Here is a 21365-nt window from a genome sequence, read left to right as displayed (position 1 = left end):
ATCAAGGTAGAGCTTGTGAGTGGTATGACAAGTGGTTGGAAAAACTTGGGGTCATGATCAACATCGGCTAGGATGTGAAAGAGTGAATTAGAACATTGCTCATAATGTCAGGGGAGGGAGGGAGGGGTTAATTAGGAGTTCGGGATTAATAGATACACAATGCTATATATAAAATAGATAAATAAGTACCTACAGTATAGCACAGGGAACTCTATTCAATATTTTGTAATAACTTATAATGGAAAAAGACCTGAAAAGAATATAGACATGTAATGTTGCTGTACACCTGAAACTAACACAACATTGTAAATCAAGTACACTCCAATAAAAGTTAATAAATAAAATAAAATCATACTTAATGGTGAACAAAGAACATTGCCCATAAAATAGTATGAAGTCTCAATATTTAAAAGTTGAGGAGAATTAAGCTGGTAAGAAGTGATGGAGAGACTGAAGATTTAGGAGCCCACACACTTGTTAGTGACTGGTCTTATAAAGGGGTCCTCACTGCTCCCCAGCAACTCTCTTTAGTTTTGCCCCTCTCTCCCAACTCTGTCTCTCAGCGGCCATTTCCTGTGTGTGTGCTCAGTCACGCAGTTGTGTCTGACTCTCTGTGACCCCATGGACTGTAGCCTGCCAGGCTCCTCTGCTCACAGAACTTTTCCAGGCAAGAATACTGGAGTGGGTTGCCATTTCCTTCGCCAATGGATCTTCCCACCCAAGGGATCGAACCCAGGTCTCCTGAATTGCAGGCAGATTCTCTACTACTAGAGCCACCTGGGTATCTTCCCCTATTTTAAACACTGGACTTCACTTTACTCTCTCATTGTCTGTAGATGTCTTTACCTTACATTTCACAAAGCAAACAAAACAAAGCAAAAATCAGCCAGAGGCCTGCTCTCCTTTGCCTGGAAATGTATAGGAAGATGAGCAAATTTCATCAAGGAAGAGATAGGGGAAACAATATCTTAAAGAGACAGAGAAGTTCCAGTTAAGTACCCAGAAGAGAGGGAACTAGTTACCAAGAGGGTGTCAATAGGGCTGTGAGGTTTTCACCATATAAAGAGGGATTCAGAAAACAAGATAGCAGAATGGGCAGGGAAGTCAGTCATGAGCAAATGGGTCTTAGGGGGTTGATAAGCCGAGAATACGAGGATCAGGCTACTACTGGAGGGGATTCAAATTCTCATCATTAAATTTCCTTTTGGGATTAAACTAGATGGCCACTACAAGAAAGCACACATTTTCATGAAGGAAGCAAGTCTTAACTGGGAGTTAGAGGTATGTGTATGAGTGTGGGGGTGGGGATGAAAAATGAAGGAAGGAAGTGGAGAGAAAAGTCTTTTTGGCCCCTCATCATTAGCAGAGAGGCATTTCTCATTTTGAAAACAAATGCTTCTTTTTCATGGAGAAGTGGAAAGAACGTATACCATACTATTTGTTCATTAAGTGAATGAAAGAGGTACAGGAAGATCCACAACAAATTACTAAGTGAAAAAATTGACAGAACGGTGTGTATGAGTATGTGTGTCAGAGAGAGTGTGAATGTGAGTGTGTGTGAGAGAGTATGTGTGTCAGTGTGAATGTGTGAGTGTATGTGTGTATGTGTGTCAGAGAGAGTATGAATGTGAGTGTGTGTGTGTGTGTCAGAGAGAGAGAGAGGGCCAGAAAGAGACACACAGATCTCAATGCTAAGCAAGACTCTCTAGGAGCAGTAGGCATGGAGTGGGTTTCAGCGGCTGATCCATATTTGGTGAGGCCTGTGGGGTCGCACAGAGTCAGACACGACTGAAGCGACTTAGCAGCAGCAGCAACAGCAGCAGAGGCTTATACAATTCCAGAACCTCACGAATTAGTTATGAAAGAAAATACTTGTTTAGGGGACTCCAAACTCCATTAGCTCCACAATAAATCTCTCTATACATGATTTCTATAGTTTTCTCTATGCTTAGTGTAGCTTTTCCACAATGAGCCTGGATCATTTTAGAACTAAGAAGCCAAAGCAGAAGTTATGTAAATATTTTTAAGGTCAGCCACATTCTCTAATTTACTTAATTAGATTTATTTTGAAATGATCATTAGAGATGGTTTCTAATTAGAAGGACTGCAGAGCTTAAGAGCTTGTGATGTCATTTATAATGTATTTCTAGAAAGGTATCTGCAAAATTCCTAGCTTGAGCTTACCCTTGAATTATATTTGTTACATAAAGCACCATAGATAAATATCCTGAAACAGAAAATTCAAAGAACTTATCTAATCAGGAAAATCTTGTTTTTTCCTTTAAAAAATGGGCATGAATTGTGTGGATTTTAGTAACCCAATGTAAGTGAGTTTACATACATTAGGTTGCTGCTGCTGCTGCTAAGTCGCTCCAGCCGTGTCTGACTCTGTGCGACCCCATAGACGGCAGCCCACCAGGCTCCGATGTCCCTGGGATTCTCCAGATAAGAACACTGGAGTGGGTTGCCATTTCCTTCTCCAATGCATGAAAGTGAAAAGTGAAAGTGAAGTCGCTCATTCGTGTCCCACCCGTAGGAACCCCATGGACTGCAGCCCACCAGGCTCCTCCGCCCATGGGATTTTCCAGGCGGGAGTACTGGAGTGGGCTGCCATTGCCTTAGGTTCAGTTCAGTCGCTCAGTTGTGTCCGACTCAGTTAGCGCCTCCCAATAAAAGAGTTGTTGCTGCCTTAAGCGCTCTTTCTAATGGCTTGAGCTCCACCTCCCTTTCCTGTAATGACGGTCCCCTGATATCACACTTTAAACTGGAAGAAGCTTCTGTGGAGGGTTTTTTTAGTAACAGGAAGTGACTGTGTAAGAGAAGTTTGCACGGGTTCACTTTGTTCCCTCGGCCGTCAAGGAAGTGCCTTACTGGAAACGATTCGGGGACTCGCCCCGTGCGTTCTTCTCAGTGACCATGCTGCTGAAGGGTGTGTTGAGAAAAAGCAGGTTTTCCTTACCTTCACGGAACAGGGACTTCTGTGACTCGACGTGGCCCCCAGGCTGACTCCTCTGGGATCGGAAGTATTCCTCTCAATCAGACCGAGGATTTTATTATCCAGCTCCATGCTTTCACACCTGCCCCCCGGGGACATGGGAAAGCCACATTTTACAAAGGTAATTAAAAATTATTATGTTCGTGAATGACATGGAGGTGTTATTTATGTATGATACCCCCACCCCTAGAATTTCCAGGTCTCTAATCTCATATTCATTAGTTGCTGCCTTAGAGAACTTTAAAGAGTACTGGAGTTTAATTTTCACTTACCTGCACATTTGTTCTAAGTAATCTAGTAAGATACAAACAAGTTGAGGGATTTTTCGCAGGCTGATAACAATGACCAGAACTAAAGACTCCCTGTAAGCCAGGAGTTTTACATTCATTTTCTTATTCAGTGGGTACACTTCATTACAGTAGGCAACATTTACCTGCATTTTACTGATGAGCAAACTTGGATTTAGTAACTAACTTACTGATTTATGTGAAGTCAAACTCCAAAACAGTGGCAAGGCCAAGATCACACTCACTCAGATGTGTAGGATTCTATAGCCCGTCTCTTGGCCATTTTTGCTCTATGTCTTCAGTGAACTGACAACAAATCCCTCGGATTATTTGCCACCAAATAGAAATATCATATCACAGTCAAAGGGTATCTGGAAGTTACCTTAAAAAGAAGCTAGTCCAACCTGCATCATTTATCTGAGAACCAAAATGAATTGCTTACATTCCCATGACTATTAACTGATAATGTAAAAATTTAAATCAGATTTCTGACTCTAGTCCATTTTTCTTTCAGTTGTATCATGCTGATATAATGGAGAAATTTTCTCATTAAAAACATAATTCAAGAGAAAAATGTATTCATTCTGTTATTTTTCTTTACATTTGTTTTGTCTTCCTCATCATTTTTCATCCCCTGAAAACAACCCCATGAATGGAGTAGGAATTTTTTTCAGGAATACTTCTCAAAGTTGTCTCCAAGTAAAATAAATAGGTGGATGATCTAATCACATGATGTGGCAGAGGTTACTTGGGCTGTCTGTCCAACCCTCTACCTTCTTTGAGAGTGGGTCCCAAGCAGAGGCTCTGACAGCCATGCTTGTTGATACTGCTGCTACTGCTGCTGCTAAGTCACTTCAGCCGTGTCTGACTCTGTGCGACCCCATAGACAGCAGCCCACCAGGCTCCCCCGTCCCTGGGATTCTCCAGGCAAGAACACTGGAGTGGGTTGCCATTTCCTTCTCCGATGCATGAAAGTGAAAAGTGAAAGTGAAGTTGCTCAGTCGTGTCCAACTCTTCGCGATCCCATGGACTGCAGCCTACCAGGCTCCTTTGTCCATGGGATTTTCCAGGCAAGAGTACTGGAGTGGGGTGCCATTGCCTTCTCCTTGACCTCATTTCCCTGGTTATAGCTAATTGGACCAAGAGTAAACAACTGATCCCAGCTTGGCCAGTGAGATTCTCTTCTGTGTGCAGAGGGAGCTAAGAATGAAGCAGCTGGGTAGGGAAATGCAGAGCTGTGAGATGGAGAGTCTTCGCAGTTTTCCAGTCTTGAATCGACCCTAAGGCATGACTGCCTTCCTACCTTTGTATTCTGCTAATTACCCCATATATTTTATAATGAATTATCTCTGTCTTTTCTTAAGCTAGCTTTTTGGTGTCTGTTATTTGTAGTGGAAAAAATCTCTGAATAATACACCTCAACCCTCATATTTCTATTTATACTTTCCTTAGGCTGTGGAATATCTGTGCCTCATGGCCCACGTGTGACATCACCATATGCAAATACTGGGGTAAAGTAAGCCCTTCGTGGCCCAAAGCTTATACATGTGTAGTATCAAGTTTGTTAGCCGATCCCCAAGGTTTCCTGCAATCCTCTGAGAAGAGTCTCAAAATTCCTTTAATAAGTGCCCCAAATCCTTCAGGTTAATGAGATTACCAATTAATTAATTAGTCCAATGGAATTGGACTAGACTGAATGTTAAGCCTCTGAGGCAGCTTTCCTGACCTATTTTGAACCAGACTTGCCTGCCAAGAGGTCACAATACTTTCTGGTGTTACATTCCTTTGTGACAAGAATGTTATTGAGCCCAAACCCCAGAGGGGATCATTTTGATATGACCCTCTGCTACCTCCAAGACCCCGAATGACCCGGCTCCTGTGCTCTGCTCCTGGGCTCGTGTCATCCACTCCCCTCCTCCTTGCCTTTCAGGCACACAGCCCATCACAGAACACGCCAGTGTGCTTCCTACACAGGAGCTTGGTGTCTACACCTTCTTCCACACGTCTTGCTTCCCCCATGCCCTTCAGAGTCTGTCTCAAATGCTACTTTATTAAGAAAACCTCTGCTGATGAACTTATTTAAAAAGGCTTTCTCATACCCATCACTACTGGCTTTTAATTATAATTTTCTCCTTAGAATTTTTTATGGTCTTGATTTATTATTTGTTTACTGTTCTCCCCAGCCCCCATACAGGCTTAATATATGTCCCATGAAAGAAGGGCATTTTTCTGCTTTTATTTGCTGCCCTGTTTCTTGGCACATAGTATGATCTCCCTCCATAAATAGTTGTTGAATAAATATGACTGTGTGATGAAGTTTAATTCAAAACATTAACTCAAATCTAATGGTAAATTAGATGCTTATTTAAAATGTATGCAAATAACCTCAAACTCAAAGAACTGATAAAGTTGGGACACAAAAGGAGCATTAGTAGCAGCTTTAAAACTGTGCATTCCTCTATAGATCACTAAATAATTGCATGCAACAAAGTTATAGTCTTAATATGACATTATGACTCAAGGTATGGAGTAGAGTAAAAAGAAGAAAAATGCTCTACCCCGCTTTTAAACACAAACAGAACAAAGCCTTCAATACCTTGCATTTGTTTTACTGGGTATGTATTATCCTCACCCGGGATCTGTTCACTGATTCTGTAATACTTAGCTGATTAGGTCAGGGGTATGGCTCCAAATGTCTTTGCTCAGGGCCCTACCCCTAAATCATCCTGATTTTTCAATTAAACTTGAGCCTTAGTGAAGTTAAATACCTTTTCTTAAGGTCACTTGACTTATAAGGGGCAGGATAAGAATGTGTTCTGAAATCCGTGACTTTTTAATCTACCTTTGAGTTGCTAGTGAATTGTCACTACAGCAGACCATAGAGGACTGTGTTATTCCCAAATAATTGGGCTCAGATTTTCCACCGTGAGGGGCATTTCTGCTTCAGTTCCAAAGAAAACAACCTATCATTGCCTGCACTGAAAGTTAGCTGACATATAGAGTCGGATATCAGGAGAGGCTTGGGAGACAAGCTATGAGGACTATGTATTTCACCGATGGCCTTTTAGGTGGCTTCTTGTTTTTCTCAGTTGGGAATTATAGATCAGGATCCAGGACGAGATGCAGGGGGTCCATGAGTCACCCCAAGTCAAATTAAGTACAAAACTATATTACATCTGTTATATGTTCAATGTCTCTTTCTGAAGAAAGGGTCAAAATCTTTTTGACCTTCCTAAAAAGGTCAAAGAATGCTCAAACTACTGCACAATTGCACTCATCTCACACGCTAGTAAAGTCATGCTTAAAATTCTCCAAGCCAGGCTTCAGCAATACGTGAACAGTGAACTTCCAGATGTTCAAGCTGGATTTTGAAAAGGCAGAGGAACCAGAGATCAAATTGCCAGCATCCGTTGGATCATAGACAAAGCAAGAGAACTCCAGATAAACATCTATTTCTGGTTTATTGACTAAGCCAAATCCTTTGACTGTGAGATCACAACAAATTGTGGAAAATTCTTCAAGAAACGGGGATACCAAACCACCTGACTTGATTCCTGAGAAATCTGTATGTAGGTCAAAAGCAACAGTTAGAACTTGACATGGAACAACAGACTGGATCCAAATTGGGAAAGGAGTATGTCAAGGCTGTATATTGTCACCCTGCTTATTTAACTTATATGCAGAGTACATCATGAGAAACGCTTGACTGGAAGAAGCACAAGCTGGAATCAAGATTGCTGGGAGAAATATCAATAACCTCAGATATGCAGATGACACCACCCTTATGGCAGAAAATGAAGAAGAACTAAAGAACCTCTTGATGAACATGAAAGAGGAGAATGAAAAAGTTGTCTTAAAACTCAACATTCAGAAAACTAAGATCATGGCATCTAGTCCCATCACGTCATGGCAAATAGATGGGGAAACAGTGGAAACAGTGGCAGACTTTAGTTTTGGGGGCTTCAAAATCACTGCAGATGGTGACTGCAGCTGTGAAATTAAAAGACTCTTGCTCCTTGGAGGAACAGCTATGACCAACCTAGACAGCATATTAAAAAGCAGAGACATCACTTTGTCAACAAAGGTCCATCTAGTCAAGGCTATGGTTTTTCCAGTAGTCATGTATGGATGTGAGAGCTGGACTACAAAGAAAGCTTAGCACCAAAGAATTGATGCTTTTGAACTGTGGTGTTGGAGAAGACTCTTGAGAGTTCGTTGGACTACAAGAAGATCCAACCAATCCATCCTAAAGGAGATTAGTCCTGGGTGTTCATTGGAAGGACTGATGTTGAAGCTGAAACTCCAATACTTTGGCCACCTGATGTGAAGAGCTGACTCATTTGAAAAGACCCTAATGCTGGGAAAGATTGAGGGCAGGGGGAGAAGGGGACGACAGAGGGTGAGATGGTTGTATGGCATCACCGACTCAATGGACATGAGTTTGAGTAAACTCCGGGAGTTGATGATGGACAGGGAGGCCTGGCATGCTGCGGTTCATGGGGTCGCAGAGTCAGACACAACTGAGTGACTAAACTGAACTGAACTGAAAAAGGTAATAATCACTGACCCATTTTAAGTTATCGCCATGAGCGGCCACTTTAAATTCAAATCTTACTGTGGTTTTCTTTGTCTAAGAGTACACTTTGATTTAAAAAATGTATTATTTTTACCATGGAAAAACTATGAAAATTTAAAAAGATGACTCCTTGAATTAAATACTATTAAGTAAATCTTTATTTGAGGTGGCCTCCTTGTGACATTTCAAGTGAACAGAGAATTATAGAGGCAGTATTCTTGGGCTAAGAGTTTTCCAAGTTGATGGTGACAAAGAAGTCTAGTAAATCCCTGTTAGATCCTTGGATTACTCATTGCTTGCTTTAAACTTACATGGATATATACTTCCTGTGTTACTGTTGCTCCTTCCTACCCTTCACTCAAAGAATAAATCAGCCTAGAAAGTTAATAGAAATGATATTAATATGAATTATATTTTACCAATAGGATAGTAGGTTAGGCCAATGTGACTATGAAGCTTATTTTACAAATAGTTTTCCCTAAATTATGTGTGATATCTGAACTTTTTTTCCCCTAGACTACCATTGAGAGGTAACAATCTGCCCAGTAACCCAGCAATTGGAGGGATCAGAGAAAGAGGTGGATCAGAGAAAGTATATTTGGAGCCCTCAGACTTTTTTACACATTCAAGGGTCTTCAGTGCAAACGCCTCCAAAAATAATTGCCCGATAAAATGAAGTCTTTTTATGCCATTGTTTAACAGGCTCATTCAAGGATTATTTAATTATCTAAATTCTACTATTTGATTACAGCCAAGACATTGTTAATTTGTAGAATCCTCTCTGGTAGAAAAGAATCTCAAAGTTTATGGCTTACTGCTCTTAGGGTATTAGCATTTTTGTATCTAGTCTAGCATCTTACTCTAACATTCTTTTATTAAATTGTCTGTAAATATCCAACTCTTCAAGTGTTCTTTGAATGGAAACCTCATTAATGAGTAGAATTAAAACTGTGGACATATGTTCATTTTATATTTGTAGAACAGTCGTGCTTTTAACTCTTTGTGCCTTGTACATTAGCAGCGCTGGATATCTATATTTTAAACCATGGGATTTCCAGTCACCGAAAGTGACTTCTGGTGAGCACACAAACCCAAAGCCCCAGACTTGGCTTTTATGGTTACATGCTATAGTTGCCTCATTAGTGCTCACGAGAAGTATAAACTCCTAAGGAAAACAATTACACTCAACAGAGAAAACAGAAGCCACAATCTTGGGAATAACCTGAAGATCATTTAATTTCTTTTTGCATTTGGAAGACAGAGAAATGAGACTCAGAGGGGTTCACTGGCAGATAGCAATGCCAAGGCAAGAATTAAGGACACTAGTGTTCTTCCTTCCTCAAATGTCCACATTTCCTCCCAGCTTGCCACCAAGCTTGCATGTTATGCTTTGATCTTAAATCATAAGTCAAGTCTTTTTAGGGAAGATTCTGGAGAACAAAGCATATTTTCAAATATAAGACAAGGATAAATCAATAACATGTTCTTCTATAATGGAAAAGTTTCCAGATGTTCAAAGACCAGGACTGCAACCTCTGGAGACACAGAAGGAGCAACGTTGTCTGAAATACTGCAATCAGGCAGTGACTTTTAGGTTCTTCTTTTTGTTTCTGTGATTAGTAGCCTGAGTGTGCTCCTGGCTATTTGTGGGAGAAACAAATTACTCAATAAAGAAATTACTCTGTGTAAATGTGTTTTAGATCCATGAGGCATGAGTTATTTTAGTATTTGGGAGCTCTAACAGTTGTGGCTTAAGGAGGTAATAGAAGAGAAAATTTTCAAGGTAGCATTGGCCTTGGGCAAGAATGAATATTTCAAGAGTTTAACCCAAGACTATGTGGCTTAATAATTTTAAAAAGTGTCTAAATGTGGTCTTTGCATGTCTGAAAAGAGAGCCTAGAGAATGGCGATATTGCTTATACTCATGAACTCTGTGACTGCCCTCAGTCTGCATTCTTGGCTGGATACCTGTCTATTGCACCACTGTTTTTGTGATGTGCCAAGTCGCTGAACTGATGCCACAGCCCTCTGCCAAAACTCTTGTGGCAGTGCTCGGGGAAACATGTGGGCAGGGGAGCCAGATTGGACCAGAGATAAAGTGCGGCTGCAGGTGCTGTTCAGACTGCGAAACATTACAGGTGAGCACAGTTCTGTAGAAACCACATCCTCTTACAACTATCCTGCAGCGATGAGGTTTGGCCTCCTTACTGGGACTGCTCTGAGCTAGTGAAACATTCTTGTTCACAAGGGCAGAGTGACAGGTTGAGACAGCATACAGTGTCAATGAATATACTCTTTCCATAAGAGACACTGTGATACATGCAAACCTTGGCCTTTTTTTTTCTGACTAAATGTTAGCCGTCGTGCAGTTCTCACCTTAAGTATGGGAGGGTGACATAAAATGTTCCAACTATGTATTTCCATAGCAACCTGCATTTGCTATATTGGGCTGCTAATTACACTTGATTATAATTGCGAGTTTGCTCTTTTAGACTAGAATCCCCTGAAGGCAGCTTGCTGAGCCTCACAATGATCATTAAATGTTTGACAAGAGAACAAGTAGTCAGGAACAACTAGGACGGAGGTCAACAAGGACGCCAGGGAGTCCTGAAGGTGGGGACGCTTGGAGTGCAGCGTCAGGGCAGGCCGCTCATCAGTTCTCTCCAGATGCCTCTCTCCACGGAGTCCGTGGGACTTCTTCCCTCCTCATCTCAGTACCTCTACCTGTGGGAGAAGGAGCTGAGGACGTCCTAACGGCTATGAAGACTGTAAGAGACCTTTCTGCTGCAAGCCATAGAGCTCGAGGCATCCGCAAGCAGGGTGCATGCATGCTAACATGCTTCAGTCATGTTCAGCTCTTTGCCACCCCATGGACTGTAGCCCGCCAGGCTCCTCTGTCCATGGGATTCTCCAGGCAAGAATACTGGAGTGGGTTGCCATGCCCTCCTCCAGGGGATCTTTCCAACCCAGGGATCAAACCCATGTCTTACGTCTCTTGCACCAGCAGGAGGGTTCTTTTTGGCTCCCCTGGTGGCTCAGATGGTAAAGTCACTTGCAAAGAGGGAGACTCTGCTTTGATCCCTGGGTTGAGAACATCCCCTGAAGAAGGGAATGACAACCCACTCCAGTATTCTTGTCTGGAGAATCCCATAGACAGAGGAGCCTGGAGGGCTACAGTCTGTGGGGTTGCACAGCGTGGGGCATGACTGAGTGACTAATGCACACACAGTGCCACCTGGGAAGCCCCCAGCAAGCAGGCTCCTGGAGGGATTTCAGAGTTGAGGGGTCCTTCCCAATCCCTGGAATCAAACCTGTAGTCAGGTAGATGCTTGACAAGTATAAATAAGGATAAAGTCTTGCCCAAGAGCAAGTAGTAAGCATGATTCTCTCCTCTCCTAACAAGCTCTGAGTTTTTAACAGAAAAATGACCCTGTTTTTAGATCTTAGACCTGCTGGATAGGCTGAATTGGAATACCAGGGTTTGTTACGATGTGAGTTTCTCTATAGGGACAGCAGAAGAGCAAAGAAGTCATCCAAACATTGCTACACTACCATTTATTACAGGGTTGAAAATACACAAAATAATACCCTCTAACAGGGCTACAGGAAGGACATAGCTGGAGAATTTTATGGGTCAATAGGAGTAGATTCCTTGGTGTTTTTGTTATTATCATTGTTTTAATATGGCATACTACCATCAAGGTTGTTTTTTATTTACATAAAATTTCATTCTTTTGAAGAAGCAGAGAGTATGAAAAGTGAATACTCTTAAAGATTCAGGTGATAGGAAACATAGTTCTCAACCAGCATTATAAATAAGTTAAATCTCTGTTTTTATGTGAAGAAAACCTTTGCACTTACCCTAACATTTGTATCATGTGGTTAATGCTTTTGCACACTGTCTGCAGAGGAAATATGCTCATATTGATTTACTGAAAACAAAATTGAACATGAAGTGCAAAATTATAAATTTTATTGTGAATGTGGAACAATGGCAAAGTATGCCACCCCAAAATATGTCACTTCAGCATAAGGATTATTTTGAACAAAAGATACTTGAAAAACAGCAGATACAAAAAATCATTCTGATCTCCCCTCTTTCTTCCTGCAAACAGGAGATACAATTCGCTTGTGAAAGATGCCCTCCTTATACTAGGAAGAAAGAAGCATTTTTATTATCAAGGATGGGAAATTAAGAAGAGGAATCCATATGAACAGACTTTGTTAAAATAATTCTTATCTTCCTTTAGCCTCATCATTTGTTACAGTTATTTTTCCACAATTGTCTTTCTCTGATCAGTTTAGTACAAAAGTAATTAGGTTTTGCCACTTCTCCCTTGTCACAAAAAATTTGTGAGCTTGTCTCTTATTAAGTTGTTTTTTGTTACAGAGCCCAGACAAAAATTTTCCTCCTCTACACTGTTCTTGGAAATAAGCATTTCAACAGGAACATTATATATTTTATAATTGTGTCTATATCAAAAAAGCAAAGTAGAAAATTAGATCAGGTTATATTCATATGAATATAACCGCATTTTGGTGTCAACTATAGTTTTCCTTTAATTTATCAAAATGTATTGCTGAGATCTCTACATAATACCAAGTTATGACATTCTCTAGGAAGATTGGAAGACTAAATTTTAAGTCATGTCCAATAATTATATAATATTTTCCCCAGTATCTCATTGCTATTTAATATTGACTGTGTGGATTTAGGTAAAAATATCATCAAATAAAACAATATGATCTTAAAATTATTCTCTTAAATCTATATTGTTAAAGTTGAACTTCACTGGGACAAATATTTGAAAGGACTTTTTTCTTAAGGAACAGCCATTGGCAAAATAATTTTATTCAAATTATTTTAAATTATTGCAAAGGAGGTGAGAAAGTGATACTTCTAATAACTGTATCTGAAGTACTGAAAAATTTAGACGCCATATTCTTGAGAGCTATATAAAATTTTTATGATAGGAGAAATAGTTTACCTTTCTGTTTAATTGTTCATTAAGTAATATTTATTTAAACTCTTATCAGTTTAAATGTGGATTTTTTACACCTGTGTTGGAGTTTCAAGACGTGACTACAGTTCTTGATTTTAATTCACCAGCAGTTTTGAAGTTTGCAGCAGCACATATGAAGGTTCAGAGCCTAGTGAAGACCGCCCAGTGAGGCAGTTTCCAAACTGAATCCACACTGGACTCATCTATAGATGGTGAGCAAATAATGGAATGAATTATGGAGACATTTCTTCTGCATGAAATTTTGGGGAGATTTTGAATTTGCTAACAGCTTTACCAAAAGTCACAAAGTAACATATGACACTTTGATGTCTTATCTTGTGATCACATGTCTCAATTCTTTTGTCTAGCTGATAAAATGGAAGCCACTTTTTTTGTTGGATCACTTGCATTAGTATTGTTAGAGGTGGCACACAATACATGGAAATCATGATGAGTTATTAGTATGTGTACAGTTGTTTAGTGGCTAAGTTGTGTCTGATTCCTTTGCGACTCTGAACTCCAGTCTGCCAGGGTCCTCTGTCCATGAGATTTCCCAGGCAAGATTACTGGAGGGGGTTGCCATTTCCTTCTCCAGGGGATCTTCCCGACCCACAGATTGAACCCACATCTCCTGCATTGGCAGGTGAGTTCTTTACCACTGAGCCACCAGGGAAGGTCGTGTGTAGAGTAAAGCCTGTACATATTTAAAGAGAACTGCTTCTGAAAACTTTACACGGAGATACAAATAGGATCACTAGCAGCTGGGAACATTGGCTTGCATTGATTAAATGGTGCCTCTAGAGGGCAGTCTGCATTCAGTTCAGGTAGAAACTAGAGTTTTCTGATGTTGCTCACATTTTCTGTTGATATTGACTTTGAATTTTGAGTTCAGGAGAGAGTGTGCACATTTGTACTAATTGTAGTTCGCTTCCTTTTTTTTTACTGAATTTAAAATTTAAAAATAATTTTAAATTATTTTTAATATGTTTTTAAACTTTGCAGTCATTGTTTAACATTTATATAATAGACTTACACCAAATAGCTTTCCTCCTATAGTGGTACATAAATTTTGTTAAAGATTGCAATGGCCATTGTTCCTTCCTTCCTGTATTTCTTTCTTTCTTTCACAATGTTCATATGCAGGTGAAAATGATGAGCCTAGAATTTCTTTTTGTGCCAGAATTAGGAAATACTCAAAGAACTGGTTAGATATGGGACAATTTCAGCATCAAAGTAAGTAATAATAAAATGTAACTCATTAAATAAAATAGGATTGGTTAATGTATACTGATAAAAATTTAGAAATATAAACAGGGACAGAAGAAATCTTTTCTTTACATTAGAATAGTGACTAATAAATGTAGAAGAAATTATGGTATTAGAAAATCACTATTTGGCAGCCAGAACAGTAATAATTTAAATAGAAATCTCAATTGATGCTAAAACTCGTGCCTGAAATTTTGATGAGTAATGGGATCTTTACTTAATTTCACAGGATCTCCCTCCCCCAGTACTTGCTGCTGCTGCTGCTAAGTCGCTTCAGTTGTGTCCGACTCTGTGCGACCCCATAGACGGCAGCCCACCAGGCTCCTCCATCCCTGGGATTCTCCAGGCAAGAACACTGGAGTGGGTTGCCATTTCCTTCTCCAATGCGTGAAAGTGAAAAGTGAAAATGAAGTCGCTTAGTCGTGTCCGACCCTCAGTGACCCCATGGACTGCAGCCCACCAGGCTCCTCTGTCCATGGGATTTTCCAGGCAAGAGGACTGGAGTGGGGTGCCATTGCCTTCTCCCCCCCAGTATTTAGTGAATACTAAAAGAAATACTGAAGAATAACTTTACTTTGGAGAATCTTGGAGAATTCCACCTTAATGAAATGATCAAGATTAAAATCACCTGTAGTGAGAAAAATCCAGACATCTGATAAGATGCCTTCAACAACACAGCTTCACATCTGTGGCATTCCTGCTGAAAATGTGTAAACTGTCAGGTCAAGAAAATTAGGCAAAGACTGGGGAGCTATTCCAGATTGAAAGAGGCTAAAAATCATGAAAGACTACATGCAGTCTCTGATCCTGGGTTGGATCCTTCTTTTTTCTAGGAAGGAGACGAACAGAACAATTGGCAAAAAATTGAATGACCAAGTATTAGATGGTAGTATTTTAGCAGTGTTCATTTTTTTTATTTTGATGTGAAGGGGATCAGAATACACCACTCTAAAAATATGCTACTTTGATACGAGGATTGTTATGATCTCCTGAAAGCAATCAATTTCCTTTTGTGAAGGTAGCATAAATTTGGTCCTTTTTCTGAACCAGGATGAGAAGAACAACTCGTCTCTGGAGATGAAGCACCAGCAGGCACAATGAGTCTGCAAAAATAAACCTTGTATAAAATACTCCATCCATCTCCTAATTACTGCCTTACAACTTATTGCCCCCTGAAGCCAAACCTTATGTTATTTACTAAGAAAGGTACAGGACTTCCTGAGTTTGTTTCTTTGAATTTCTTTTCTGTGAACTCCCATGCAAATAAAAATATTAATAAGTGTGTATTCCTTTTCTTCTGTTAATCAGTCTTTGTCAGCTAAATTAGCAGGCCCCCTGACACCGAACTTGAGAGGGTAAAGACAGTTTTTTCTTTCTTGTGCTTACATGGGAGAATATCCTTGGTTGTAGGAGATGCACACTAAACAATCTAGTAGTAGTTTATTTCTAAGTAATTCAGTAAAAATATAAAATGTTGTTATACTTAGAAATTCTTGAGAGTTTGAAATTACTTTAAAGTAAAAATACATAGACTTCAGGCTCTACTACAAAGCCACAGTCATCAAGACAGTATGGTACTGGCATAAAGACAGAAATATAGATCAATGGAACAAAATAGAAAGCCCAGAGATAAACCCACGCACCTATGGACACCTTATCTTCGACAAAGGAGGCAAGAATATAAAATGGACAAAAGACAGTCTCTTTAACAAGTGGTGCTGGGAAAACTGGTCAGCCACTTGTAAAAGAATGAAACTAGAACACTTCCTAACACCATACACCAAAATAAACTCAAAATGGATTAGAGAGCTAAATGTAAGACCAGATACTATAAAATTCCTAGAGGAGAACGTAGGCAAAACACTCTCCGACATAAATCACAGCAGGATCCTCCATGACCCACCTCCCAGAATATTGGAAATAAATATTTTTGAATAAACAAATGGGACCTAATTAAAATCAAAAGCTTCTGCACAGCAAAGGAAACTCTAAGCAAGGTGAAAAGACAGCCTTCAGAATGGGAGAAAATAATAGCAAATGAAGCAACTGATAAAGGATTAATCTCCAAAATAAACAAGCAGCTCCTGCAGCTCAATTCCAGAAAACTAAGTGACCCAATCAAAAAATGGGCCAAAGAACAGACATTTCTCCAAAGAAGACATAAAGATGGCTAATAAACACATGAAAAAATGTTCAACATCCCTCATAATCAGAGAAATGCAAATCAAAACCACAATGAGATACCACTTCACACCAGTCAGAATGGCTGCCATCCAAAAGTCTACATGCAATAAATGCTGGAGAGGGTGTGGAGAAAAGGAAACCCTCTTACACTGTTGGTGGGAATGCAAACTAGTACAACCACTATGGAGAACAGTGTGGAGATTCCTCAAAAAACTGGAAATAGAACTGCCATACGATCCAGCAATCGCACTCCTGGGCATACACACTGAGGAAACCAGAATTGAAAGAGACACATGTACTCCAATGTTCACTGCAGCACTGTTTATAATAGCCAGGACATGGAAGCAACTTAGATGTCCATCTGCAGATGAATGGATAAGAAAGCTTTGGTACATATACACAATGGAGTATTTTTCAGCCATCAAAAAGAATGCATTTGAATCAGTTTTAATGAGGTGGATGAAATTGGAGCCAATTATACAGAGTGAAGTCAGCCAGAAAGAAAAACATCAATACAGTATACTAACGCATATATATGGAATTTAGAAAGATGGTAACCTGAACCCTGTATACAAGACTGCAAAAGAGACATAGGCATATAGAACAGTCTTTGGGACTCTGTGGGAGAGGGTGAAGGTGGGATGATTGGGGAGAATGGCATTGTAGCATGTATATTATCATAAGTGACCAGTCCAGGTTCGACGCATGATACAGGATGCTTGGGGCTGGTGCACGGGGATGACATGGAGGGAGGATATGGGGAAGAGGGAGGTGGGAGGGGGGTTCAAGAAAGAGAACACATGTACACCCGGGGTGGATTCATGTCAATGTATGGCAAAACCAACCAATATATTAATGTAAGGTAATTTGCCTCCAATAAAATAAATTGAAAAAAAAATAAAGTAAAAATACATAAATATTAAACCTAAAAATCTGATTTGACACAAATTATCTTATATTTGATACAGAAATCATCTTATGAAAATGAAATTAGCATTTCATTATGGTACAGAAACTAAGACACAGGCCAATAAGTCTTCTCTGAGATTTGCTAAATTAGTGTGAACCAGAACAGAGCAAAGATGATTTCGTGTTTTGCTTTGCTTTTCTAAAATAATGTGGAAGAGCGTTTGTGTGAATCCAAGGATTCCAAAAATTAAATGAGCTGTTTTCACCATAATATTTAAAGCCCAGATAGGAAAATACACAACATAAACTAACAGAACTCCCAAATCTTGAATGTCTTCATCTTTACTCTGTAATATCTGACATTTCATATCCCTGTGAACTTCTCATAGTAAACTTTTCGAAAATTGTTCAAATACTCAGATTGTAGAAGACTGCTTTTGGAGACGTAGGTTAGTGCTAAAATTGACTACCAGGTGGTTCAGTGATAAAGAATCCACCTGCCAATGCAGGAGATGCAGTTCAGTCCCTGGGTCGGGGTGATCCCCTAGAGGAGGAAATGCCAACCTGCTCCAGTATTCTTGCCTGGGAAATCCCATGGACAGAGGAGTCTGGTGGGCTACAGTCCATAGGGCTGCAAAGAGTTGGACACGACTGAACATGCACACACACTATGTACAATAGAACAAAAGCCCAAACTCAGAAAGGCTTTTTTCTCATTTAAGCCAACAAATATGTCTTTAAAATTTCTTTATGTAATGATGACCATTAACTTTCAAAAGCCTGTGTCCTCATGATTTTGAATGAGATTCCAAAAGAAAGAAATGTGCATAAAAGATTTTTATTCTTTTATTAATTACCTTTTTAAAACACAATGATATGACTTTGAGCATTGAAGAATGTCACAGGGATTTAAAATGGATTTTTATCACAGCATTATTTTTAGATACAAAAGCTATAAAAAAAAGCTATAAAATAAAACTACTGTTGACCTTGTCTATTTCTGATCATAGAGAATGGATCATTTATCCTTGAGTGAAATGGAAAAAGAAACACTGGCTTCTCTTTGTTACAAAACATCAAACCATTGTATTCAGTGGAAATTATGAAGGGTCATGATAATGTGAGAAACCAGGAAAGTGAAACAGTTATTTGGTATAAAATTGTTTTTTGTTCTTCAAAAGTCTTTACAGGATTGACATAACAATAACTCAGGTTCTTGTATAAATGCAACTATACAAAGACTAGAGGAGGAATTCCTAAAACTGGGTAAGTTGGAATATCTGATAGAAGAAGCAAATCTCACATTTAACTGGCATTTCCAAGATCAAGTGACAAAAAAAAAAAAAAAATCTCTAAAGGCCAGGTAGCATTGTGTAGTGAAAACAAGACCAGCAGGTGGGTGAGGTGACATTGTTCTTAGGAGTGATGACAGAATAGATGGAAACAGGGGCATGCTACTATAAAATGACATTCACCCTTGCTCAGCTGACTTGTTGAAATCTGTACAAGCACGCAGTCCCCTGAATGATGGCAGTATCTACTGAGCCCAGCACTGCACCAAGCACAGCAGATGCTTGATTCCATTCACCTCATAGAAAGCTTCCTTGAGTTAGGAACTGCTTCTGCTGTCTTTCCAGTGAGAAAACTGAGGTTCACAGAGATGAGGTAACTTGCTCAAGGCAAGTTCTTCTCATTGAATTTCTTTGAGCAGAGCTTTTGTGTAGATTGCCAAAAGTAAAGAATCAGAACATATCAACTGTTCTAATACTGGAAGAGACAGATCTTTTTAATAAGTAGTTCTTTTTTTCTTTAATAAGGACTTTTTAAAAAAAGTGAGAGATAAAGGGCCATGAACAATGTTCAGTTTTTAAAAGCCAAAAATTAGGAACTAGTTCAGGAAGTAATTGTGTGTGCTTGACAGTGTAATGGAGATCATAACACAATTAAATTCAGAATGCCAGTGAAATTTGAAAAACGTATTTTTTAAAAATGGAATTATAAATAGCCAGTATTTAGTTCTGAAAATGGAAAAATTAATAATTAATAGTATTAAAATTAGTAATTAATAATTGCTTAAATATTCATTGATATCAAATATAAGTATGCATATCTAGGAAAATTTTCTGCAATAAGTATTTTTATAATTATTATAATACTAATACAGCTTTAATATAGAAAATTTAGGATAAAATCTCAGTAAATTTACCCTTTTCCTTTATATGCACATATATATTTTTGTAAATTGGGACTAGGAATATATAAAGAATTTTATTTTTTCTAGTCAGAATATTAAAGCCCTTTCCTTTAGTAAGAGATCCATGGGTAGAATAGAAATTCAGTGTAAAACATTCAAGAACAAACATGAACAAACTTGGCTCAAAGTATTAGGTTTAATAAGCTTTAATAAAATACAATGCATTTAAGGACATCAAAGACTGGAATAAAACAGAAAGCAGTGGGGCTATCAGGACATTGTACTGATGTATGATGAGAGTGAAAGTTGTACTCATCAAGCAGTTGGCTGTTCAGAGTTAAGAATTTTGACTTAACTGTTAAAGGTTTTGAGTCTTCCTTAACATCTAGGTCCAAGTTTAAGTACACATAGGATCTATTTTAAGCTTAGCTATGATAGTGGGACTCACCCAAGAATTCTGAAGGAATATGGGACAAATTTAGGATTTTCCCTCAATATATGTTAGCCACCAGAGACACAAGGATTGCTAATACTATTTTAATTAATAAGAATAGCCATATAAGAATTTCAAAGTCCTTGTCAGTGAGTAGTATAATTTCTAATATAGTTTTAATAACATGAAAGTAACAAGCTGTGGAAAGAAAAGTTTCTGTAAGGACAGATCTTGCTTGATTGGTTAAATACACACATAAAATCTCTTCACTAAGATTACATGCAAAGGCAATTTTAAAAATTGAGTACATGTAAAAATGTTTTGTCATGTTTTAAAAAATAGATTATAGAAAAGAACTAAAGGATGTAAGATTATAGACATTCTGGGTGAGCATAGGGATCTGGTTTCTCTTAGTATCTGGGCTAGGAAAGATTTCATTTTGGTTTTCTTGTAAACTACAGGAAAGAAAAGATAAATAATAACAATGACAGTACAGGAACCTTTTCAAACCAAAATGCTAAAACAAAAGGAATGGACTATGGGAAAAGATACATAAATTTAAGGGAATAGGCTGAAAAGTAGTACATCACCTTCACTGCAGAGAATCACAGTCAGAGAAACTGTAACCCAAAACATAGGAATTTGATGTGTATGTGTGTTAGTCACTCAGTCGTGTTCGACTCTTTGTGACCCAATGGACTGTAGCCCGCCAGGCTCCACTGTCCATGGGATTTTCCAGGCAAGAATATTAGAGTGGGTAACCATTCCCTTCTCCAGGGTATCTTCCCAACCCAGGGACAGAACCCGGGTCTCCTGCATTGCAGAAAGAGTCCTTACCATCTGAGCCACCAGGGGAGCCTTGAGAATTTTATATCTGCGGCCTAAATTTTTAGTTACAAAGAGGTTTACATGGCATCAAAAGCATTGAAGAATTTTTGCCTATGAAATCATCCTCACAGTGCTACAGAGGTAAAAAAGTGAAATAAAAAATGACCTGATTTTATCATTTATCCATTCAGCAAATAACTATTGAACATCTGTTATTGGCCAGACAGTCTTTCTAGTGGTTGGCACAGGATATAAAGGAGAGAAGAGAAAAAAAAATTCCCACACTTGTGGAGCTTACATTCTAGGATTTCTTTAAAATAGCAACTTTTCCTGCCTCCAAACAAACTGTAGAGAATTGTCAAGTTCATTAATAAACATGGCTTAGAAGACCCAGTGAGGGCTAAATATGCTGGTCAGGAAGATTAATTGCCTTAAGATTATCAAGAGTTCAGTATACCTTCTTAAAAAACATGAGTTTTTAGGACCTCCCTGGTACCTCAGTTGGTAAAGAATCTGCCTGCATGAAGGAGACTGAGGTTAGATCTCTGGATTGGGAGGATCCCTTGGAGAAGGAAATGGCAACCCACTCCAGTATTCTTGCCTAGAAAATCCCACGGACAAAGGAGTCTGGTGGGCTACAGTCCATGGGCTCGCAAGAGTCAGACACGACTTAGTGACTAAACCACTACT

The 21365-nt window shown here is 39.0% G+C and overlaps 1 long non-coding RNA gene across 3 annotated transcripts; it reads left to right on the top strand.

Moving 5' to 3' along the window:
* The first annotated feature begins 2861 nt into the window (after positions 1-2861).
* LOC129561585 (uncharacterized) lies at positions 2862-15411 on the top strand. Of its 3 annotated transcripts, XR_008687041.2 has the most exons (5): positions 2862-3116; positions 4735-4793; positions 9806-9996; positions 11974-13073; positions 14357-15411. It is a non-coding gene; the product is annotated as an uncharacterized LOC129561585 (long non-coding RNA). The 3 variants fall into 3 exon arrangements; XR_008687042.2 differs by lacking the exon at positions 4735-4793; XR_008687043.2 differs by lacking the exons at positions 4735-4793; positions 9806-9996.
* The last annotated feature ends 5954 nt before the right edge of the window (positions 15412-21365 follow it).

Source organism: Moschus berezovskii, chromosome 5, assembly GCF_049115385.1.
Source record: "Moschus berezovskii isolate FMDL1 chromosome 5, NW_MosBer_1.0, whole genome shotgun sequence".
NCBI classification, from domain to species: domain Eukaryota; kingdom Metazoa; phylum Chordata; class Mammalia; order Artiodactyla; family Moschidae; genus Moschus; species Moschus berezovskii.
The sequence above is the reverse complement of the archived record's forward strand: the minus strand, read 5'-3'. Positions and strand labels throughout refer to the sequence as shown.